Here is a 26104-nt window from a genome sequence, read left to right as displayed (position 1 = left end):
AGGGGAACACTCCTACACTGCTGGTGGGAATGTAAGCTAGTTCAACCATTGTGGAAAGCAATATGGAGGTTCCTCAAAAACTAAAAATAGAAATATCATTTGACCTGGGTATTCTGCTCCTAGGAATTTACCCAACGAATATAGTTTCTCAGATTCAAAAACACACATGCACCCCTATGTTTATTACATCACTATTTACAATAGCCAAGATATGTAAGCAACCTAAGTGTCCATCACTAGATGAATGGATAAAGAAGATGTGGTGTATATATACACAATGGAATACTATTCAGCCATGAGAAAGAAAGAAATCCTACCATTTGTAACAACATGGATGGAGCTGGATGATATTATGCTCAGTGAAATAAGCCAGATGGAGAAAGACAAGTGCCAAATGATTTTCCTCATTTGTGGAGTATAACAACGAAGCAAAACTGAAGGAACAAAACAGCAACAAACTCACAGACTCCAAGAATGGACTAGTGGTTACCAAAGGAGAGGAGTGAGGGAGGTTAGGTGGGGAAGGAGGGAGAAGGAGATTGAGGGTTATTATGATTGGCACACATGGTGTGGGGGAGGATCATGGGGAAGACAGTGTAGCACAGAGAAAGCAAATAGTGACTATGTGGCATATTACTACACTGATGGGCAGTGACTGCAATGGGATATGGGGGGATACGATAATATGGGTAAATGTAATAAAATAAAAAATAAAAAAAGTCATAGTCTCTGGATCTGGAATTTTGGGATTTGAATTCTCATTGAACCAGTTACTAGTTCTGGGGCTATAGCCAAGTTATTTAAGTTTTCTGTAACTGTTTCCTCATCTGTAAAATGAGAATAAAGACACTGCCTATCTTATAGAGTAGTTATGAGAATTAAATAAGTTAATAATACCAGCAAGTCTTAGAAAGATGACTGTCACACAGTGAGTGCTCAATACCTATAATGCTAATAATATACTTTAATATATACTAAAAATACTAATACAGTACCTGTTACTAATACTTTTAACATTAATGTTGCTCCTGTTGGAAGACTACAGTAAATGTGACATGTGAGTGGGTAATCTTTTTATGCCTCTTTGATAAATGCAGGATATTTGACCTATGGAAGCTTTTGATATAAATATATTTATATCATATAATATAATCAATATATTCATATTAATATTGAATTGAATATATCAATAATAAATAAATTGATAAATAATAAATAAATAAATAAATATATCAATAATCAATATATATAAAATATAAATATAATTTAACCAGAATTAAATCAATATTGGTGATTTGTTTTTTTGTCACTGAGAAAGTACTTTCCAGTCCAGATGGTTCCACTAGGCCAACTTAATTCCTTGATCAGTTGTCTGTACCGTACTGTTAAACAATTTGTTATTTTTCTATTTCATATTTGTTTTCCTGAAAGTATGGTTGTTGGGATTAATTTTTTCTGCATAAATCTTAAAACCAGGCTTTTTTTAATATCAAATTTTATGAAGGTTTCCTGCATTGTAAGTTTTCTTTTGTACTGGAGTTGTATGTTATTTTTTTATCATTTTACACTAATATACTAACCAATATAGTTTTTTTAAAGGAAGCATTATTATGCCTTGCTGATTATTATGTGTCACTTCACTTGCATTCTTGCTTCCCTGGCAGTCCTCTCCACCAGCTTCCTCCCACCTTGATATTATTAACACTACTTTCTTCAAAAGTCTCAATATTACCAGAGAGTCTGAGTACAAAATATAAGCAGAGGTGGATTGTGGCTCATTCAGTGAATAGGATTGAAGGTGTTCCTGTAGTAATGTTTCTGATGACAAAGATTGTAGCATGGCTGAGGCCTGGAGTAAGCCAAGATATTCTGTGTGAGGAGTTAAAGGTGGAAGAGGGAAGAAGGTTAAAATGATTGTGCAAATGCTCTAAAGAACAAGTTCCAAAGAGAGGAACTTCAACAGAAAAAGAAGGCCATAATGATTAGGTCATAAAGAAGAGTCACTAAAATTTTTAAGGAAGAACCAAGAAGGATTGGTATGATGGTGTCTACATAGGCATTGTCTGATCAGTTCTACTCTAGGCAAAGATATGTACAGAATTTACTTCTTAAATAACACACTGTTGAAACTGTTCTCTTCTCAGCAGTGACTTCTTGGTTTAGGGTAGGAATCTCTCCAGGATTTTAAATAAAGTAATAAAAACAGATTTATTCTAATGGCTTTAGCATTATATGCTGTGGTTGATAGTTTAATTTATTTAATGTTTTATTAAGACTGAAAAACATTAAGCATTGTATATTTGAATCAAGTACTATTCTAAACCAGTAAGCATCTGTTACTATTCATGCTTGTTTCTATTCTGTGAAAAGCAACATTATGGCAAAGCTGAAAGTATCTTGAACAGTGATTAAGATAGTAGCCTTTGTAATTCCACTGATGACTGCGACCATGTTTATTTTCTGATCACTGTAATACCTTTTACCTACTAGAATTAAGGTTTAAGCTGAGTGATCTCTTTCAAAATGAATTATTAGTCCTTATCAATAGTGTATTACCTGTAGGTGAGATTTTTTAGCCTAATGTGATTTCCTTAGCTGATATGGAGATCCATTTTATTTGTCCAGGAAATGAAAGCAGCATATGTATAGTATTTTGGATTGTTTGTTTTATGGATCAGCTAAGTATTTGTGGTAAATAAGAGGTATAAAACAAGCACAAAAATCCAGTCTGTTATACAGAAGTGACAAACTACAATCTCATTAAGAACAGTAACTCTGCATTTTTATACTGTGGAAGTACTAGAATTTTTACACAAATGGAAGAGTAATGGCTTTTTTGATGTGTTCCCTAGAAGAAATTGTGGTCCATCATTTTTTGAATTGATAAACTCTGTGTTATTCAGTGCTTTCAGTGTTATTTACTAATAATGTTACAGCCAAAATAAAATAGGACTGTGCAGTGGAACTCATTTCTTCTCTGTTATAGCTGGCTCTGTGAAAGATGTTTGAGGAAATCCTAATTGCCTACAGCCCTACAATGAATTGCACACCAGATGTTTTAAAGTCATGGTTCTTGGTATGCATTTTTCACCTTTTACTTCAGTATTAGGCTTTTGTTTGGATCACTTAATGTTAAGCAGTATAAATGTGTCTTTCTAGGTGACATAATTGGACTCTCATTTTTTTCCTGATGAAAAAATCAAGGTCAGCATGAACTTTGCATTTTCTTCTCAGGCTATTCCTTGAGTGGGGTCAGAGTTGGGTCAAAGTCAAAAATATTGGTTTTCTTTTTGATAAAATTTAATGGTGGAATGATGAAATATTTTGGATAAAAGGCTCTTATAGAAATTTATATTTTAGATAGTATTCAAATGGCATTAATTTAGTCCTTTTGTCATTTCATCTGACAAAAGCACTTTTCTGTAAGCTTTTCATTTGCTTCACTCTTCAACTACAAAGTATTTGATCATATGAGGGCATGGGAGGAAATGAGAGTGAGCCTAGGACCTTTGCTGATGTGTTAGACATCTTGTACAGGATTAATTCTAAATGAGTTCCATGATGTGGATTTGAACTTTCTCAGCTCTTGGATAACATTTATCCTCATCAGCACATCTGCCCCTGCCCTAAGTCCTGGAGATTCTGATCTCCAGTCTGGTTCAGGCTGCGAGTGCCTATCTTCTGTTGGCAGCGGGAAGGTGACTGGCCAGCAGAGTCCTCTGGGAGCTCCTCCTAGAGCAGCTGCCACTAACAGCTTTCCCTCTATGCTCACTCTTTGAGGAACAGCCACATTTCAAGGCTGCTTGTGTTGTTGGTGATTACTGGCAGCCAGCACAGAGGAAAAGAGGGCCAGTGGCCAAAGCCAAGTGAGGAGAGGGGTTTTGGAATGGGAGAAAGTTTGTGCCAAAAGCCAAGTTTTCTTGAATGCCTCATTTCAGCCCAGGACCAGCTTAGTCTCTGGCCTGAAAAGGATTAGCAAAAGGCTCTTCCACTTACTAATTTTACTTGGTAATCATTGTGCTTCAGCAACCAGGTCCTAACTGGTAGGGGGATTGGGAGCTACATGACCTTGATGTCATTGTGTTCTGGCCTGATTATCATAGCCCTAAGGGAGGGTGCCAACCAAGTCCAACATAACTCAGCCAAGAACTCTCAGTTGTTTTTCTTCATAAAATCTTATCTGAATTTATTTTTCATTTCAAGGAAAGGGAAGAATCTATTAGGCTCTGAGACGGTGATGGCTTATCAACTTGTACCAAATGGGATAAAAAGTGGTGGATAGGAAAAATAGTCACAGAATCAGTCACACTTCATTAGACATTTTGCTTAAGGAGTACTTATTTGTGGAGATTTTGACTAACACATCTTTAGAAATAATTTTTGCTGGAATTGCCAAAGTACTAGGAATGAAAAAAAATAAAGGTGCTCATGGTATTAAGTCCAAATATGTAAATACATTTTGTGTGGTAGGTAGAAATTTTTAGCTGTTAACTACTGTCCTACTTTCACATGAATTTTCATTCAAGTGACTTTAATAACTAAGAAATGAGCAGAACATGTAGACTGAACATAGTTACTTTCTCCCAAAGACTGCAGTATGGCAATGGAAGGAGAAAAAAAAGTGACTTTACAGTGGAGAAACCTGACAAACACTACCTCAACCAGGTGATCAAGGTCAGCATCAGCAGTGATCAGCCATGTTGTTGGTATATACCTTTGATACGACATGCTGAAAGTGGCACTTTACCTCTGTGGTTTTCCTCCCCCACAACATGTAACTCGAGTTTAATCATGAAAAAACATCAGAGGAATCACAATTGAGGAAAATTCTGCTAATTTCTTGTTCCATACTCCTCAAAACCATCAAGGTCATCAAAAGTAAAAGTCTGAGAAACTCACAATGAAGAGGATCCTAAAGAAAAGTGACTAACTGTCACATCATGTCCTTGAGAATCTGAATAAAGAATGGACTCTAGTTACTGCTGATGTATCAATATTGGCTGATTATTGCATTGGGGTATGGGTGGGGACTTGATAATATGGGTAAATGTAGTAACCACATTGTTTTTTCATGTGAAACCTTCATAAGAGTGTATATCAATCATACCTTAATAAAAAATTTAAAAAATATATTGGCTCATTAATTGTAATAAATGTACCATTCTAACGGAAGATGTTTATAACAGGAAACAATGTTTAAGTTATATACCTATTTAATATATATAATAAGGGAATTCCTATTATATGTTACATATATTATATATAATAGTATTTTTGTAATTTTTCTAAGAATCAAAAACTATTCTAAAAGCAGTTTATTTGTAAAGAAAGGGCAACATGAGGTGGTCTGACTTTCTATTTAGATGATCTCTTGGTGATGAGGTGAATAAACTATTTAAGAAGAGCTAGAGGAGCACAGATAGGGATGTTCCTTGAGATCTAGGCTCTGATAATCCTGGTAATGCAGTCTCAGTTCTTCAACAAATACAATTCCTCATTCTAAGTACAAATGACACACTGAATTTACCCATAACAGAACTGAAGAGGTAAGAAACAGTCATTTAGCATAATCTGAAACCTCCACTCTGAACACGTTATGTGATTGAGATCAGCGCTTGTTAGGAACATCTAAGTGAGGGGTGGGAAACCTATTTCTGTAAAGTGCCAGACAATAAATCTTTTAGTTTTGCAGGCCATACAATTTCTGTCACAACCACTCATCTGCTGTTGCAGCAAGAAGGGATAGACAATATATAAACAAATGCATGTGGCTGTCTTCCAATAAAACTGTATTTACTGGAACAAGTGGCAGTCTGTATTTGGCCTGTGGCCTGTATTTTGCTGACCCCTGATCTAAATCATCTTGCTGCCCCATAATTTCTCCTTTAAGAATTTGTAAAGGAATGCAGTCTGAGCAAGATAGAAAAATAGTGCTTTCCCTCTGTTTTCAAGGAGAGCAGAAATGGCAGCAGTGTAGTTGTAGTTGGGTCATTGTGCCTTTGGAAACTCCAAGGTATATATATGTATCTGAATTCAGGGCAGTTCATTAACCACACTCTTTTTAGGTTTAGTCTGATTATGGTCTTTTCCAGTTGTTTGTTAATTAACTCATTTTACTTGGACATCGTATTCAAAATCATTTAGGGAAACCCTATACCACTTCTCTTTTAGTCTAAATGTCTAACCAGGGCTTAAAGTAATATTTCCTAAAGGGTATGACAGGTATTATGGGTAGGTTGTATAATTTTAGGTGTACCCCACCAAATCAAGTAAACAGTAATAAACAGAATTCTCTATAGTCTTTCAGTCTTTCTGATTACTCTGATGCCTTTGAGAAAGTCTAACAAGCAACATAGCCTCTTTTTTTTTTTCAAGCGAGAGTAGTCCACAAGCTCACAGCATTTGGAAGGAAGGCAACAGTACCTACCTAGAATTTTATAGTACTATTGTTTTAGTTCTGTTTATTTAGAAGGTTACTTTCTATTTATGACAGGTGATAGATAGTCTTTCCTGTTCATGGAAGTGCTTTAATTTTTAAAAAATAAATTGGCTAAAGTAAAGAAGGTCAATCTAAAGATCTCCTAAAGTAAGGGCTTCCAATTGTGAGGGATTTGATGCAAGAGAGATTCTCCATTGCTGGCCTGAAGATGGAAGGGACTGCCTGGCAAGGAATGCAGGCGAGCTCTAGGAGCCTGGCTAACAGCCAGCAAGGCAATGGACCTTTAGTCCGAGAGCCACAAGGAACTGAAGTCAACCAACAGTCTGAATGAACTTGGAACTAGATTCTTCCCCAGAACCTCTAGATAAGATACCACCTCCAGCTGACTCCTAGATTTCAGCCTGTGAGACCCCAAGCAGAGAACACAGCTGAACCATCTGGATGACTGACCTATAGAAGCTGAGATCATGAGTGGGTGCTTTTTTAAGCTGCTAAATGTGTGATAATTTGTTATGCAACTCTAAAAACTAACATCGCCTGTAAGCTTCATCATTATTTCTCTCCAAACTTATTAGAGAGCATGCCCCCTCCTCTAACATAACTTCTCCCACCCAAACAAAAAGGGTCAGTTCAATAATAGTCTGATTGTGTCAGACTATTTTCAGGGTATTCCTGGTATTGTGACAGGGAAATCTCTTTTCTCTATGTATAGCGTGGCTAGTTTGACAATCAGGCATTGCCTAAGAATTTCTCAAAACCGCTGTCCCTGGAGAAGTTAGTCAACTTCCCTGTTTCCTATACTTTAGGTTTTTATTACTTGGGGAAAGCCACCCAGCGTACAATTCACAAGGCAGAATCAAGACATTTCAGCTTAGAGAAAGGGGATGAGACAGCAAAACACAGTACTATCTACATATTAAGAAAAATTTAAGATTTCTTGGACATGCTCAGGATGATAAGAAAAGTACCATTAAAAACCAAAGCAAAGGCAAGAGGAAGCCCAAAATGTAACAGGAGGTATAGCTGTTGAAATGACTAAACAGTGGCTTTCGACTCCGGCCTGTTAACCTAGTTCTCTGAGCATTTTTCTGTAGTTGATCCTTGATCAGAAAATCTGAATCCTCAGTCAGTCAAATGCTTCTTGAGTTTCTTTAATGTGTCTAATGGCACCTATTGACCATCTGTTGAATCTTTACCTTCTAAATTCACTTTTCCTTATTCTTGGCAGTAATGGTTGGCATGATACAACACGGATAGTGAAAAGCCCACAGACCTTACAGCCAAGCAGATTTAACATTAAAATCCTAGCTGTGCACAGGGTCAGATTTTAAAGTTAATGTTTTTGTCTGTAAAACAGGAATAATAATGTCTTCCTTCTAGAGCTATTGAGAAATTGCATGAGACCTTTTGCAAAGCACCTAGTAGATTTCTTGGCAAACACTCGGTATCCAATAAATGGTAGCACTGTTGCTATTGCCATCATCAGGGTAGGTCCAGGATGGAAGAACTCTTTCAGATTCCCTCAAAGAAACAGGAGGGTGACAAACGTGGGGGTGATTCAATACATTGAAAGCAATGGTCCCCGCAGTGGTAGTCCCAGGGCTACGGCTGGAGGTCTGTGCATTTAAGTCAGCCATACAGAAGGAAGGACCCTTTTGCTTAGAGGCTACCTTCTCAATGAGTCCTAGCTTGACTTCTAATACTAAAACCTGTCCCCAACCCATTTGAGTTCCAGTTCCTCAACATTATTTTTACTATAGACTTTTAATACTTTATAATTTACTTATGTTTTTGTGTTTTTTCATGCTCCTAGAACACAGTAATGCATTTGAGTATAAATCTCTTATTTTGTGTTTGCTTATCCTACCTGTTCTAGCTCATTTTTTTACTTTCTTTCTTATGTGATTGTTTTTTATCCCTCAGTTCCTTACCCCACTTAGTCTGGAATTTAGACACTGTTTCAGTTCTTTTATTGATTACCTTTAAAATAACAATATGGATTGTACACTTACAAAGTGTACTGCTGATAAGTGTTACTTCCCTTATCTCAGCCAATGCAAGGATCTTAGGACATTTTAACTTTCTCCCTCCTTGATTTATGTGTTCATATTTGTCATACATTGTAACTCCCTATATATATATATATAAACCCACAAGACATGATTATTGTGTTGCACAGTCAGTATTTATTTACATTTGCTCACATATTTATGCCTTACTTTGCTCTTTGCTGCATCTCTGTTCTCTCTGGGGTAACATTCCTTCTGCCTGAAGCATCCTTTAGAAATTTGCTTAGCATGGGTCTGCTATGACACACTCTTTGAGTTCATGTTTGTCTTTAACTTGCATTCATTATTGAGGTCCCTGGGTACAGAACTGTTTGGATGGTACTTTATTTAATCTCATTGAATAAATCATTCCATTGTCTTCTGGTTTCTGTTGTCATCTGTCAAACTGTCACTTCTTTGAAGATAATTTTTAACCTCTGGTTATTTTAAGATTTTTCCCTGTGTTTTTCCATGATGTCTAGCTATAGATTTCTTTTTATTTATCCTACTGTGATTCACTGGTAATGTCTATTTTGTGAGTAGACATTTCTGGTGAAAATTCTATGAAGAATTCTCAGCCATTTCCTCAAATATTGCCTCTACCTCATTCTCTCCCTTCTGTCCTGCTGGGATCCCAATTAACATACATTAAATCTCATTATTTTATCTAAGTCTCTTTCCTTGTCATCTATGTTTCTTTTTCTTTTTCTTTTTTTCCCCTATATGGTGTATTCTGGATAACTTCTTCTGACCTATATTCCTCTTTACTAATTCTTTCTTTAGCTCTCAGTTTGCTCTGAAATCCATCAGTTGAGTTTTAAATTTGGCTATTGTATTTTTTGTTTCACTGTCTCAAGCCTTGGTCTTTTTCTTTTGTCTCTTATTCTGATTCTTGTTCATACTAAGATGATAGTATCCTTCCCAAGAGAGGATTTGCCTGCCAGGTTTGTTGGGGAGAGCTCATGCCAAATCCAACTTTAAGATTTGAGATTCCACAGACTACCAGATGAGAGGGAGCCACACTCCAAATCCATGCATGGCTAGGTTTGTCTTGTTCACCTCCACTCTAGGCATAGCTTTTAAGAAGAAACCAGAACAAAGTGAAGCTGGTAAATCAGGTATATTGCAAATCTTCTCCTCACTCACCCATTCCTGTGAGGCCCAATGGGTCCTATGAGGCAGCTATTTCCCAAGGTTGGAGAGTTGACCTCTAGGCAAAAGTAGCTCTATGTGGCTAAACTGAGATTAAAGCTGTGGGTTCCCTTATTCTCTTAGACCTTCAACTGAAAAAATCTAAGTACCTTATGTTTATCCTTTCAAGAAGATTGGGTGTATCCAGGTTTTATTTTATTCATCAGTAGGAAGGTTGGTCCAGGTTGCCTATTTCATTATTATTAGAAACAGAACACTCCCTGGTTCTTTCTTCATTCTTCAGTTTTGATAGTGAAATGGTTCCCATGTGGTATGGGAGACATTTCATATTTCTTAGGGGAGAAGTAATGAAGAGACACTTGTCTAATGCAGCCCCTGAGGAAGTCCCCTCCTATGCATGTGTGAAGCACAGCCCTTTACGCTTTCTCTTATTACCTTTGAAGTATCTGTTATCTTTGTTCAACAATTTAAATAAACTGGGCCGGGAGAGATTGAATAACTGCTCAAATTGCTTCATAGTTAGTAACAGGCAAATATGGGATTCAGCCCCAAGTCTTTTGAACTCTCAAGCCCGTGCTCTGTTTATGCTGTGATGGCTTTGATTCAGAGGAAAAAACTAGTCTATCAAGGGTTAAAGTGCTTTCTCTTAAAAGGACTTTTTCATACTTAAGGGATGTTTGCAGCTACAGAATTTGTACTTCCAAGTTACTTGGGCATGCCAAAAGGAAATTGTAAGTTCATTCTGAAATATTAATATACAAGAATTCTTGGCTAGTAGAATAATTTTTTTCTTTAAAAATTTAAGAAGCAGATAAAGGCAAATACCATATGATTTCAATTATATGTGGAATCCAAAACAAACAAACAAAAGTAGATTCACAGACATAGAGAAGAGGCTTGTGGTTGCTATAGGGGAGGGGATGGGGATGTGTGTTAAATAGGTGAAGGGGATAAAGAGGCACAAAATCCCAATTATGGTATAAATTAGCCACAGAGATGAAAGTACAGCATAGGGAATATAATCAATAATGCTGTAGTATCATTGTATGTCGACAGATAGTAACAACACTTTATTAGGGTGAGCTTTTAGTAATGTAGATAACTGTCAGATCACTATGTTGTACATTTGAAACCAATATGATATTGTATATCAGCTATACTTTAATAAAAGAAAAAAATTTCAGTAGTCACTCAGTGGAGCTGCCTAAAAGATGCATGTGTTAAAAACATCTTTTTCTTTTACATGATTGTAACCCATCTGTTTTGTATCTATGCCGGGTACTGTTCATGCTTCATTCCTTATTTTTTTCCTATTGCTTGCTAGAAAATAAGGGCTTGGTTAAAGGACAAGAAATAGTAACTGCATCTCTACTGACGTTTAATGAATTTATAATTGTTGTGTAAAATGTTTCTAATTTTATGATCTCATCCCATGTCTATTTAGTGGTTTAAGCTTGTGTTTAAAATTCAGTCTTCAACCCAGCATTAATTAGGAACTTTGAAGTTTCTTTGTTTTCTAAATCTTAATTGAGTTTATTTACTTGTAATTTCACCCAAAAAAGTGATCATGTGGATAAAATAAGTAGTGTATTTCCATTTACTTGTATCTTGTAGTGGTAAACTATTATTGTGATTGAGGCTCATATTTAATCTTGCCAGATTATACAAACTGAATTTCGTTACAGTAAATGGTTTGCACAAACAAAAAGATTGAATTAATTTTGAGCTAATCATTGTCACAGCTGATTTTATAAACTTTAAGGTTGAAAAGCTTTCTGAATTTTAGAACTACATTTGGTTCTCTGCCATTACAAAATACTTTCGTAAAATGTCTCAAATTTACAATGCCTATTTTAAATCGTTAAAACAAAGCATTTAAGAACAGATGTTAGTTCATGTTAAAAGTTTTAAAAAGGCTGCTTTTTGAGTTTTAATTATGGTAACATTAGAAGTACTTTGAATTGGCAATAAACATCTTTAATAAAACAAAAGGATTCATTTCTGAAGAAGTATTTTAAAAACATGATTTTACACCTTTTGTTTACCTTTCAGTAACTGGTGTTGACAAATTAAAATCTTTATTAAATAAATGAAAATCTTCCCCCAAGAGATTAAAGAACAATAAAAGCTATTTAAAAACTGTAAATTTAGATTAACTGAAATATAACCATACTAATGTGTCTTGAAGATGACACCCATGTTTGTGCTTCCAAAAATAGAGTTACCTGTCCATTTGTCCATCCAGGAAGCATTTATTGAGTCTCCCCTAGCATAATGTCATACATAGTTCTGTGTGCTAGAGATACAGGATGGATAAGAGAAAATCTCTGCCCTCAAAGAACTAGTTTGGAAAATCAATAGATCCTTCGTTAAGAGCTGACCTTCAGTTATGCATAATTTTATTTATATAGATTCCCATAACCCCTCATTTCCTCACTTTCTATAATATGTAAGACCAAATAATGGCATTGTTATTAAAAAACCATTTCCCAACCACTGTGAACAAAATATGCTAAATAGACTCTGGTATCTTAGATCTCCTTTTAGATTCCAAAAGGCTATGAGGGTGAATATATGTGTATGCATGTGTGTGTGCACACACATGTGGAGATAACAGGAAGACACCCCTATTATAGTATTCTTTGGCTAGTTCAGTATTCCTCAAACTCCAAAAGGTTGAGAAACATCAATTACTTGATTGAGACTCTAAAAAGTCTGAGCCAGGTGTCATGGAAAACTACATTATGAACCTAATGAGTTTAATGGATAATGTTTTTAACTGGATATGTTGGACATAAAACAACTGTAGCTTGTCCCCTAATTTTGAATAGAATGGACTCCTAAAATAGCCAGAATGAAAGGGGTTGAAAATTCATAGACTTCCACTTTTGGGGACAAGATAGTATAGACTCACTTTTCCCTTTCCCTCCCCTATATATGTAACTAAATGCCCTGGAAATTATTCAACTCATATAAATAAAAGGTCTCTGAAAATTGGAAAGAAGGCAGAAGAGCAGCACTGGAGGAATGACAATATGGTGAGTTCACTGGGTTTTCTTTTTACCTCCCATTTACTCCTGGACTGGGTGCTAGAGAGACCTACTACCCAGAACCATTAAGGGCATAGAAGACAAAAGCAAAAGGCTCCTTCTCTGGCCAAAGGACCAGGAAAGGGGAAGCTCAACAGAGGCATACTCAAACTACACCTGGAGCAGGAGCAGAACGCCTGGAGCTTGGAGGGTGGTCTGATCTGCCAGCAGCAGCAAAGACCTGGCCATTTCAGCCCCCATGCCACAATCTAGGCCTCAGTAATCTGATCTGCGAACAGCAGCAACAAGAGCAAAGGCCAGGCTATTCCAGCCTCTGCACCACAACTGGCCCAGAGGGCAGTCTGATCTGTAGGCAGCGGCAGCGGTAGCAGTAGCAGTTATTTGTGTCCCTGCCCTCCACCCCATGGCAAAAGGAGCCCCGGGTCCAGCAGTTTCTGATTCCCTCTCCCTCAAGGTTGCCCAGGGATTGCCAGTGGCCCTGGGAGGTGCCTTTTGTCCCTGCAAAAAGCATCAGAAGGTATTGACTAGGAGCCCCCAGAAGCACCAGAAAAATGAAGCAGACCAGAACTGCATTATAAGGGCTCAGAAAACGAAACTCATTGGAACTAAAGCCCCTAAAAGTGGTTGAGAATTTATACACTAAACCTAAACAAGGCAACTGACTGCCTGCTAAAATAGAAGATCCTATGATTAAGAGTCTTCTAACAATGACTGAAATATCCAGGATACAATTGAAAACCATTGGTCATACCAAGCACCAGGCAAGCTATAATTTGAATGAGAAAAGACATTCAACTGAGGCCAATACTGAGTTGAATCAGTACTAGAATTATCTCAGAGTTTTAAGTCAGCTGTCACAAAATTGCTCCAACAATCTGTTAAAAATTTTCTTGAAACAAATGATAAGACAGAAGACCTCAGCAAAATAGAGCCAAGAGCATTTCCTAATGAATTGAAACGGGAGAGAACAGGATAAGAATGGTGCCATAATTTTTGGCTAAGCAACTAGAAGGAAATAGGGAGTTGGCCTTCAGCTGAGGCAGGGAGAGGGGAGATTAGAAAGCTCAGGAGTTCAGTTTCAGATATGTTGAGAAAGATGATGGCCCTTTCTCTCCTTGTCCTCCATGCCCTGTTGTGTGCCTTATCTAAAAGAAAGTCCTTAGGTAAGCATTGAAAAGTTGATCCATCCTAGGGAAACTGGTTGAAAGTGAGCATTATGAACTTGCATACTCTTTGGAACATTCAGGCACTTTGGTTTCTTACCTAACTTGAAAAATTCCCCAACTGTTTGAATATTCAATTTTACTATCTTGTCTGAAGAGTTATATCTGCTATTTTATACCCTTATTATTTTCTGATTTTCCCCCCAAGAGCAATTATTTTCCAGATCATCTACTTTGCTTCTTTAAACCCGGAAGCTGATTACTACAATTCTGATTCAATACCTATTTTCTGCTGTCCTGTGCTGAGCTGGGTAATTGGGTATGAATGGCTTATTTCCTTTGTATGCCTTGCCTTTTTGTTTACTGTTTTTTGGTTAAAAGACCAAAAGTTGCATTATTGCCTGCTGAATATGCTTATATTAACTATTGTACAAAGTAAATTACTTTGGAAGTATTAATGAATAGACATTTAAATTGCATAGTTAAATCTTTTCCCTCCTTTACTCAGCAAACAATTGGGTTAACCCCTTCTCTTGTCAGAATTTAAACAATTGATATGCCATGTTTGGGTGGAAAAATATTTGTTTCAGAAAAGTGTTTCAGAAAAAAGTTATGTGAAATCTGAATGATTCATAGCCATCATAATTTCATAATTGTACTTGTATTTCTTATTATAAATATCAAAATGTCGATCATCATGTCCATAGTGTTTTTCAGAGAACACTAATGATTAATAGGTGCAACATAGGAGAGACCTGCTTGTTCCCTAATTGGCTAATATGAAGCAGGGATGGGGGGGTAAGTATTTTATATGGTGTTTCCCAGACTTACTTAATAGAGAAACTTATGCTTTAAAAGACTCCACAAGGTACCAATTTGGGAAACCCCGATTTAAAATGTTAACTAATTACATTTTTGTCTCTGTGCTACTGTACAAATTTGCATAATCCTAGCACAACTAGAATAAAGAGTAGAGAAAGGAATATCACTGGCTTTGGGACTTCTTTCATTGACTTATTTAATTTAAATTAGAAAATTTTATTCAGAAGTACGTCTAACTTGTTATGGAGATCCATAAAACGTGGTTCTGAATGGAAAGAGATTAACGGTACTTTAATCACAGAAAAAACTCTGTTAATGAAGATAGCAATTTCTGAGCTGAAATATTCATTTCTCCCTACCTCTCATCAATGCAAATAATGTAAATAATGGCAGGCAACACTAATATTATAGGATAAGGTAGCATTTGGGAAACAAGCTATATTAGTGACATGTTAACAGAACACATTCCTTTTATAAATATGATTTACAATGAAATTTCATACTGCCAGACTTCTATAACTATCAACTTGAGTTTATAAAAACTGGATTATGCACATGGAACTTCACAATTGTGTTGGTATAATGTTGGTAAGTTCATGGACACTAGTAGAAAAGTTCAGGAGCAAGTTTCCAAAAAGTTTCTCTACTTAATATTTTCATTGGCCCAGTTTCTGATGATGTATAGTCCCACATTTAGAAAATAACAGAATGTGAACATGCGACTCTTAACTTTAAAATAAAAATTATGCTTTCTGCTTTCCTTAATTATGCTTTCAGCTTTCCTTGTGCCAGCTTTGAGAGGAATGAGGAGAGCCTGTGTGTTCATATCTAGGGCAGACCCTACTAAGCACTTGGGCTTCATGTCTGTATTTCTGCAAGATTCTGTGTTCTAAGAGCCTACCTTCAGCACTTTTTTTTTCTGGGCTTCTTGTAGTCTTTCTGGGGGTATGTTCATGTTTTCTTGGGTTCTGCCTTCTGTCCTTTTGGGGCTGTACTCTTAAGTACTCTTAAGCGATCAGTGGTTTCAGTTACCTCCTGTTCATACATGCTTCCTAGGGAGTATAGAGATTAGAAATTGATTCTGGAGCTGATATGTCTAGACTCCAGTCCTGACTCTACCGTTCACTGACTCCTTGGCCATAGACAACCTGGCTTAGCCTCAGTTTTCTAAACTATAAAATGGGGGCTAATAGTGTATTAGTTATTGAGATAAATAATGATAAATAAATTATAATAAATAATGAGGGAAGCTATAGAGAGTTCTTAGTAGCATGCTTGGCATGTTGTATGTTATAAATGGTAGTTAATACTGTCTTCAGCTACATGTTGATCCCTGCCTGTCTAATTGTGCTCTATAAAGCTCTGCCTGGATAGTCCATGAAAATCAATATTGTGGAGATCAGTATTTTCCAAACATAACCATGTGTCTCCTTTCTCAGCCTTCTATCAGCCTTTCTCCTGTAGGTGCTCTTTCATTTGGTGGTATCATTATTTACCCAGTAACTGTTGCCAGAAATTTGAGTCATTCTTTCAACAGACCCCCAACTACCTCCTAGCTAATATCATTCACTACGTTGTCTTGTCTATTTTAAGTATCTCTCAGTTGCCTCTATTCTGTTGGTTTAGTTTTTTCTTATCTCATGGTTGGGATAATGTAGTAACTTCCTGATGGCCCCCACTCACTCCTCAAACCACTCTCTGTCACAGTGATCTCTAGCCCCCTTCTCCTTTTCCAGCCACTTCTCACCCTTGAGTTTTTCATGCCAGCAATACCAAACAGCATGTAGTATCGAGCACACATCATACTTTGACTTGGCTATAGGCTGTTACACATAATACTTAGTTATTTCTGGAATTTTTCCCTTTCCCTCATTAGCCCAAAAAGCTCTTTTTCATCTTTCCAAGCCCTTCTAGGTGTCCCTGTCTCACTCTTAGAGGCCTTCCCTGACTACCTTCCTATCCAAACAATAAACTCTTGGTATTTTACTATTTCAATACTTTGCTCTGTAACATTATACTAAAATTACGTGTATATAACAACAGCAATCTGTTAGGTTTGGAGATTCCTAAGGGCTTTATTGATTTAGTAATAAAATTGCTTTATTAATCTTATTTTGTTCTTTGTATTTTTTTGGTCCCCATTTCCATTGGGGCGAATGAGATAAATGAATAAGTTAAAAAGTGCAAACATCAATAGAACTTCTTTAATGTCAGCACTTCAAAATCAATTTATGAGAAAGTTCATTATATTTTTAGCTAAAAAAGCCTAAACATATACAACCAAGTCAGAGTTCTTACTTTGGGATGTATTTATCTTACAGTCCTTCATATGTTTTCTTTCTTATTTCTTTCCTGCTATGCCTGCTCTCCATCTCCCTTTTTTCTTACGTTACAAAATCTTTTTTCTCCTCTGTTTGCAATTATTGATACATGCTCTGTCATATATGAGCTAACAAAGAGCTGATGTATCCCTCTACCTTGGCTCTAACTAACCCCAGCTCTTCAGACACACAAACACACACATTAATCAAGTTTCCTGAAACTTTTGGGTCAGCAGAAACTGCCATGTGTGCTCTGTGGTCCTCTCATAAAAGTAGGAAATAGCGAATATATCGCATGTAGACTCAGACCAGAGGATGGCATGCTACATAAAATTTAAAGTGAGCTCTACTGAACTTTTCACTGAACTATCAAGGTTTGACAGAGATACTAATTATATCAATAAAACTACTGAGTTACTAAGTGCTAGTCTTAACTCTTATGAATTGCTCAGCTTTGACAGTTGAGCCAGATTGTTCTGTTAGCTTACTGGCGATCCATTGCCAACTTTTTCAGATAAACCTCCCCCTTCTGTTTTCAAGGAAAGATCTGAATTGTACTGAGCTTGTTCCTTTGTCAGGTCTTTAATTATTAACATTTAAGCAACAGTTCCTGAGACTTTCATTTTTATAATTTTCCACTTCATGTGTTTCTTCAGCAGTACCTATGATTAGGCAAACTTTCCCTATGGTTTAGTCACTGTACCTAAAGTAACCCAGCTTGGTGTGTGTATATGTGTGTATGTGTTGGAAGTGAGGGTGGGTGTCAGAAGTATCAAGGAGGAAAGAAAATGTCAGAACAGCTCTGTCCCTTTCTCACTTCTGTAAAGCAACCAGAAGACTTAGTGATGGAATGATAATGCATAAGCTCTTCTTTAGTAGCAGTGACTAAACTAACAGTGTTGAAATCAGAGGAAAAGACCATTGTTATTTTTATTAGCTATCATTGTTAAATACATTTATGTGTCTATAGAGTATAGTTTTCAAGATTTTATTCTCATTGCTAATGTTGTGATTATTACTATTATATTTTTGTTTTGTTTCCTTTTTACCCAACCACCATCTATTTCTGTCAATTCCTAACTTTGAAACTGTATAAAAAATAGTAGGAAGATACAGATTTATAAATGGGTAGAGAAATATCTAGAAGTATCATGACTTCTCAGATTTTTGTATACTTATGTAAAGTTGTGTGATATAAATTTACGAGGGGCTTGTTCGTTCCTAGTTTGTTATTTTTGATATATCACTCACCAAATATTTATTTAGGGTCCAGTGTATATCAGGCACTCATTGAGTTAATGTCCTAAAATAAATGTATATAACATACCATACAATTAATGTATATTATATATAGACTTATGTGTGTGTGCATATACACAGTAGATGCTCATATTTGCAGTAGTTATGTTCCATGAAGTTGCCACAAACACTGAAAGAGTGAGTATTGAAACACTGCTTCTAGGGAAATACAGAATTAAGTTCCTGTGAGCCTCTCGTCACATTTTCATATACCAATTTTATGTGTGTTTCTGTTTAAAGACACCTTATTTCATATATATTGTTGATTCATTAATATTGAACTCATGACCAACAGCCTTCTAATTCATGCCTGAATGAAACTTATCTAATACATTATTTTCTCCATAAGGCACATCACAGCCTTCTTGCACTTAAGAACGCTAGACAACACAGTAGAGCTAGACTTGGAAGCCATTTTTAAACAGTGAAGTCGCCAACAAAAAACAAAATGTGAAAAATGCACTAAATAGGTAGCAATAAGGACACTTGTTTGCAGTATGAGAGTTGAACAAGGCAGAGTGTCACCTTGTCCAGTCTTAACTGTTAATGTGGGTGTCGGGTCACTCACTGCTAATGCTCATCTGGGAATGACCATGAAAGCGCCATGAGTATTGATTTGGGGTTACAAATAAATGTCAGGAAGTGAATTTGCGAATACTTAATCCACAAATAATGAGGATTGCTTATATATCAACTGTGTGTATGTTCATAAATGTGTGCATGTATGAATTTGTTCTTATTCTTCACTTTCCCCACCCTTTTCTTGCCTTTTGTTAATGGTTCTTATTTATGGTTTTCCTCTATCTCTTGTGGTAAATTGCACAATTCATTATAAATGGAAGAAGCTTCTAGGCCTGTTCATCCCATTTATTAAAGGTTTCCTGAGACATGACATGTCTTTGTAAACCTCTCATAGTGTGGGAATTTATATTACAGACATCACCCCAAAGTTTATATGTAACAACTTCAAGTATTATTTTAAATTTAGCTCAATTAGATGTAAAATTACAATGAACATAATTCATATTGACTTTTATTATGTCTGAGATGCAAACCTTGTTCTTATTCATTTATATAAATCAAGTCATTTAAAATAATTTGCACTATATAAGTATGTAAAAAATTGAGACTTCCTTTGATTAGTGAGATCTTAGGGATGTACTCCCCAGACATTAAAAATGTTTTTTATCTGGAAAAAATATATGTAGAGTACATAAAATGTGTGTATATATGCGGGATGTAATGAATATAGTCAAGATATTGTAACAGCTTGGTATGGTGATAGCTGGTACCTAGAATTGTCATGTATATAAATGTTGAATCACTGTGTTGTACACCTGAAACTAATGTAATGTAATACTGTGTATCAACTACCCTTCAATAAAAAAATAATTATCTACAAAAAAAAAAAAGATTGAAAGACACACACACACAAAAAAAATGTGTGTATATATGTGTAAATATAGTTTAAAGAATAATAAGGAAATGAAAACTCATAAATCCATCATTCAAGTTAAAAAATAGAATATTACTAGTAATAATACTACTATTTATATAGAATATTACTAGTAATAATATTACTATTTAAATCCCCTTGGGTGCCCTTTCCCAGTCACAATCTCCCTTCCCCCAAAACCACTACCCTGGTTTTTGTATTAATCATTCCTTTTGGTTTTCTTTATAGTTTTACCACCTGTGTATGTATCCCTCAACAGTATATTGTTTATTCTTTAAAAACTGAGTAGCAAGTACAAACCTGACTGTGTAAGGAAAAGGCACTATTACTGCTATTGTATGAAGACATTCAGGAGAAGAAAAGTGGAACAGAGCCTCTTGTTCACAATCTGGCTTCAGACACCCCAAGAGTGTATACGACGAGCCCCTTCTGGGAATTTGGTTGGCAAATTCCAGGTAAATGTCAGGACACAGGGCTCTTCACAGGCAGGACATGGGTGCTCTAGTTCAGGTTTGATACTGAATGTCCAGCAGGAATGCATCAGGAGACATGCGCTGCTCTGCATTTTCATGCTTTTCTGCTCACTGAGGACACCCTCCAGCTCTCAGGAATAGGCCGAAGTAGAACACTGCTGTGGAGAGTCCTCTGCTGATCCAGGCAGCCAAAAAGAGCAGGACTCTTATCATTGCCTGGTCCAAAAAAGCAAAACAGAAGGATCTGGGTCCAGCTCACCCCATCTTTCTGTTTTCAGGTTAGAAAGGTGACTGGAAGCAGTGGAAATTTTTGAGGGCTCTTATTCTGGTTTGGTTGACAACTACTCAACATATAGCTGTCAGCTTGAGGTGCCCCTTGTACTCCTGAGGGTTCCCTTTATGAATCTTCTGTGTTGGATCTCCTATTTGCTATCCCTTGGCATCCTTTTTACTGGTCTATTTTCTTATTTTGGCAAACTCATCCTACAACAATTTCTTCAGAAAGTATGCATTGCAAGTAATTTTTGAGCTCTTCCATGTCTGAAAATGCCTCTAAGATTATTGAATTTCTGGCTGGATGTAGAATTAAAGGTTATAAGTCATTTCCCTTCACAATTTTTGTAAGTTTTGCTCTATTGTATTCTTGCTTCTAGTGCTGCCGTTGAAAAATTGGAAGCCATTCTGGTTCATGATCTGTTGGGTGTAAACTATCATCCTGCATTCCTGGTGTACCCTTATCCCTGCTTCTGGAAATCTGAAAATTTCTGGCCCATGGTGTTCTTAAATTTTGCAGTGGCTTGTGTGGAAGTGGCTCTGTAATCTATGTTGCTGAGTATTTGGTGGGTTCTTTTATTTGAGCTACTCATGATTTAAGTTCTGGGAAATTTTCTTGGATTGTTCCTTTGAGTTCCTCCCATTTTTTTGTTCTTTTTGCTCTACTTTGTGGAAAATTCCCTCAACTTTATCTGCCAGCCCTTCTACTGAGCTTTAAATTTCTTCATGTGTTTATTTTTCAAGAGCCATTTTTTTGTTTTCTGAAAGTTCTATTTTTGTTTCATAGTTATGATTATCTTTCTGAGGACATTAATGTAAGTTTGAAGTTTTCTGTCCTGTTTAGTGTGTTTGCTCTAAGTTGCTCTTTCTATTTGTTTTGATCTCTCTTTCTTCCAAATTAGAGTTTCTTGTCCAGATGTCTTGAAGCTTGGTTGTGTACTCATGATTTAGGAGTAGATGAGTGGTTCTTGATCTGGGGTATTTTTGCCCCCCAGGGGACATTTGACAATGTGGAGAAATATTTTGTTTGTTAAAACTGGGTGAGGGGATGCTACTGGTGTCTAGGAGTAGAGCTTGGGGATGCTGTTAAGCAGCCCACACTGTACAGAACATCCACACACAACAAAGCACTGTCCAGTCCAAAGTGCCAGCATGCCGAGGTTGGAAACCCTGATTGAGAGCTCTGAACTTGCAGGTAGAACTCAAGCAACTAACTTTAGGTTTTGAGGCATCATGATCTGGTTGAGCTGTTTGAAGAACTTCATGTCATTATCTTTAGGTCTTTCCTTCTGGGCTGGTCAGATATTCAGTAGAAAATCTTTCCTCTCCTGCCTGAAGGGTCAGGCTGCAGCTTCTGACATTCCCTGTTAAGGAAAAAAAGGGCTTGGGGCTGCTGCATTCAGTTTGTGTGTGATCACACAATCCCCTTGCTTTCCATTTTCCATAGCCCCTTTCCTCAACTGCCTTGTGTCCCCAGTTCTAAAATCCTGTGTTTTACCCTCTCTAGAGAATGGACCTTTGTTAGGATGAGGGCCGGATAGGTACCAAGTGATTTAGAGAATTGGTATGGAGGGAATCCAGGACTCTTAAATGCTTCTCTATAGATTTCATTCAAACTGTGTTATTTTAGCCCATCCTCTCTTTCCCTCTAATTCCAGAGTGATTTGGTGCTGCCAGTTCAAAAGCTTCCTGAGGATTCTGTAGTATAAATGGCTTTAGTTCTGAATTTTATTTTATTTTTTGCAATTCAGCACCCCCAGTCTGCTAAGCCAATTACCATTATTTCACTGCTTTCTCCCTAAATTTGATGATTTCTATTGTCTCCTCTCTTGTTCCCAGTCCTTTTAAAAAAAACATTTTTAACCCCTTTGGTATCATTTTAGTGGGGTTTAGGGAGGAAAATAAATTAGATGAATTGTACTAAATCCATCCTATTATCCTGAAAGCCAACATACTATATTCTAGCATAATTTCATTTCATTCTAGTCTCCTTTTTTTGATGTATTTACTTTTTGTATCAGAATTGTCCATTTCCTAGACTCAACCTTTCTTCACATAAATGAAAACTAGAGGAAGTTATTCTGTGTCTGCATGGAGACACAGCTGCATTCTTTTCAAACCCTTAGGAGTATTATAGCAATGTTCACTTATAACATATTCTGGTTTAATTGACGTTTTACTTAAAAACAGAATTCTGCAAGCAGCCACCTGCCTCAAATAGTAACTTGTGCCACAATCCCAATCAATCAATATTTACTGTTTTTAAAGCATTGAATAAGGAATATATATTTCATCAAATCCAAACTGATCAATTATCTTATCATTACATTTTGATGAATACTCTGGCCAGAATTAGTGGAAATATGAGAAATATAGTAGTTTATGATGCTGGCTTGTAATTATCAATATTTTCACCCACATCGGTTATACACCTTAGATTAAAAAATTTAAGGATGAAATTTCAATCATTGAAAAAGACTTTAGGCCAAAGTGAAACCTAGGCCTCCTGAATTTTTGCTATTCCTTAAACTGTCATTCATGTATAATTAATAATTGTAATACTAAGTAGATGTTTTATGCATACTTAGCTATACCCGCCTTTTTGGGACAGGAAACCAAGCCAGATTTTCTCATAGCCTACCTCTTTCTAACTATCAAACAAATTAATTTTAGCAGATTTGATTACATTTTAGACACTATATACTCATTTAATTTTTTTTTTGAGAGGGCATCTCATATTTATTGATCAAATGGTTGTTAACAACAATAAAATTCTGTATAGGGGACTCAATGCACAATCATTAATCAACCCCAAGCCTAATTCTCAACAGTCTCCAATCCTCTGAAGCATAATGAACAAGTTCTTACATAGTGAATAAGTTCTTACATGGTGAACAGTGCAAGGGCAGTCATATCACAGAAACTTTCGGTTTTGATCACGCATCATGAACTATAAACAATCAAGTCAGATATGATTATTTGTTTGATTTTTATACTTGATTTATATGTGAATCCCACATTTCTCCCTTATTATTATTATTATTTTTTAATAAAATGCTGAAGTGGTAGGTAGATGCAAGATAAAGGTAGAAAACATAATTTAGTGCTGTAAGAGGGCAAATGTAGATGATCAGGTCTGTGCCTATAGACTAAGTATTAATCCAAGCTAGACAAGGGCAACAAAACATCCATGGATGCAGAAGATTTCTCTCAAAACAGGGGGGGTGAGGTTCTAAGCCTCACCTCTGTTGATCCCCAATTTCTCACCTGATGGCCCCCCTGCGACTGTGCCTGCCTTAGGTTTTTCCTCCCTTGAGGAATCTTACCCGTCTCTGGCTAACCAGTCATCTTCTGGGGCCATACAGGGAAATGTAAAATTGGTAAGTGAGAGAGAAGCAATATTGTTTGAAAAGGTTAGCTTTTTACTTCTTTGCAGATTTATGCCCTGTGCCTTCTATGCCCAGCATTTGTCTTGAGGTATCTTTACCACTTGGAAAAATTATGATACTCGGTAATTTTCTATATGAGGCATGAATTCTACTAAAGGGTTGTAATTAGGAAGGAAGAAGAAAAGCTATAGAAGTAGCAGGCGGAAGAAAACATGGGAAGATTGATTATTTCTTTGACATATCTTCTTGTAGAGTAACATAAGCATGTATAGGTTTTAACAAACTACTAATTAAATTGTGTACACACATTAACATAATAGGAATACAGCAACATAACAAAAGCAGACCTACAATTACCAGCCATATCCAGTGAAACCAAGAAAACCAGTTAGGTACCCTAGGCATTTGTGAAAACTTATCAATGATATGATGGATATTGTCTAACTGAATTTGAATAGTTTGAGAAAAATCAGACAAATTAAAACAACACATTCCTGGGAACTGTTCACTTCCCATATGTTCTTTTAACAATAGATAGTCTATAGTCGCACGATTTTGGAGCACTGCAACTTGCACTTCTAACTCTTGGTTAGATCCAGTGAAATTTGTTGTTTTACTGTATGCACAGGCCAGCTTAGATATCTCCTTCTTCATTCCAATGGCAAGTCCAGGAACCGGTGGGATGAATGCAGCTACAACTGCAACAGCGCCAGGATCTTTGTTGAAGTTTTTTGATGATCATCTTCTGGAATGACTCTTCCAGAGGATGTTAATGTTGGAAGTTCTTCTTCATGTCATATCTTAATTCATTTTCTGGGTAGCCAAATTAAGCTTTGATCCTCTGTGTAAACACAAACCCTTTGCCCACACTTTGATATGACCTTTATACCATTGTGAAGAACCTATTGGAGATCACCACACAGGAACTGCTTTTTTTTTTAAGAGGAAGGAATATTATCAGAAAAATGTACTTCCATAGCTGATCATCTGACACCCTTTAAGAGATCAAAATTAAGGATATGTAAAGCATGCATTAATCGTTGATTTGCAGTTAGTTTTATCCTATCAGGGAGTGACCCCCCTTTTCCTTACCTTTTTTTTGTTATCATTAATCTACAATTACATGAAGAATATTATGTTTACTAGGCTCTCCCCGACACCAATTCCCCCCCACACACCCCATTACAGTCACTGTCCATCAGCATACCAAAATGTTGTAGAATCACTACTTGTCTTCTCTGTGTTGCACAGCCCTCCCCTTTCTCTCACCCCCCACATTATGCATGCTAATCATAATACCCCCTTTCTTTTCCCCCCCTTATCCCTCCCTACCCACCCATCCCCCCCTGTCCCTTTCCCTTTGGTACCTGTTAGTCCATTCTTGGGTTCTGTAATTCTGCTGCTGTTTTGTTCCTTCAGTTTTTCCTTTGTTCTTATACTCCACAGATGAGTGAAATCATTTGATACTTGTCTTTCTCTGCCTGGCTTATTTCACTGAGCATAATACCCTCTAGCTCCATCCATGTTGTTGCAAATGGTAGGATTTGTTTTCCTCTTATGGCTGAATAATATTCCATTGTGTATATGTACCACATCTTCTTTATCCAGTCATCTACTGATGGACACTTAGGTTGCTTCCAATTCTTGGCTATTGTAAATAGTGCTGCGATAAACATAGGGGTGCATCTGTCTTTTTCAGAGTGTAGTGCTGCATTCTTAGGGTAAATTCCTAGGAGTAGAATTCCTGGGTCAAATGGTAAGTCTGTTTTGAGCATTTTGAGGAACGTCCATACTGCTTTCCACAATGGTTGAACTAACTTACATTCCCACCAGCAGTGTAGGAAGGTTCCCCTTTCTCCGCTACCTCTCCAACATTTGTTGTTGTTTGTCTTTTGGATGGCAGCCATCCTTACTGGTGTGAGGTGATATCTCTTTGTGGTTTTTGAATTTCTCTGATAACTAGCGATGTGGAGCATCTTTTCATGTGTCTGTTGGCCATCTGAATTTCTTTTTTGGAGAACTGTCTGTTCAGTTCCTCTGCCCATTTTTTAATTGGATTATTTGTTTTTTGTTTGTTGAGGTGGGTGAGCTCTTTATTTATTGTGGATGTCAAGCCTTTATCGGATCTGTCATTTACAAATATATTCTCCCATACTGTAGGGTACCTTTTTGTTCTATTGATGGTGTCTTTTGCTGTACAGAAGCTTTTCAGCTTAATA

At 36.6% G+C, this 26104-nt stretch overlaps 1 protein-coding gene and 1 long non-coding RNA gene across 15 annotated transcripts in view; both read left to right on the top strand.

The window, feature by feature from the left end:
• The window catches only part of CASK (calcium/calmodulin dependent serine protein kinase), a 405697-nt gene that overhangs the window by 53798 nt on the left and 325795 nt on the right, over positions 1-26104 (top strand). The gene's annotated exons all lie outside the window — the stretch shown is intronic.
• Positions 3266-5130, top strand: LOC130681762 (uncharacterized). Its single transcript, XR_008995035.1, has 2 exons — positions 3266-3866; positions 4590-5130. It is a non-coding gene; the product is annotated as an uncharacterized LOC130681762 (long non-coding RNA).

This window comes from Manis pentadactyla, chromosome X (genome assembly GCF_030020395.1).
Source record: "Manis pentadactyla isolate mManPen7 chromosome X, mManPen7.hap1, whole genome shotgun sequence".
NCBI classification, from domain to species: Eukaryota; Metazoa; Chordata; class Mammalia; order Pholidota; family Manidae; genus Manis; species Manis pentadactyla.
This window is presented reverse-complemented; position numbering and strand designations above follow the sequence as displayed.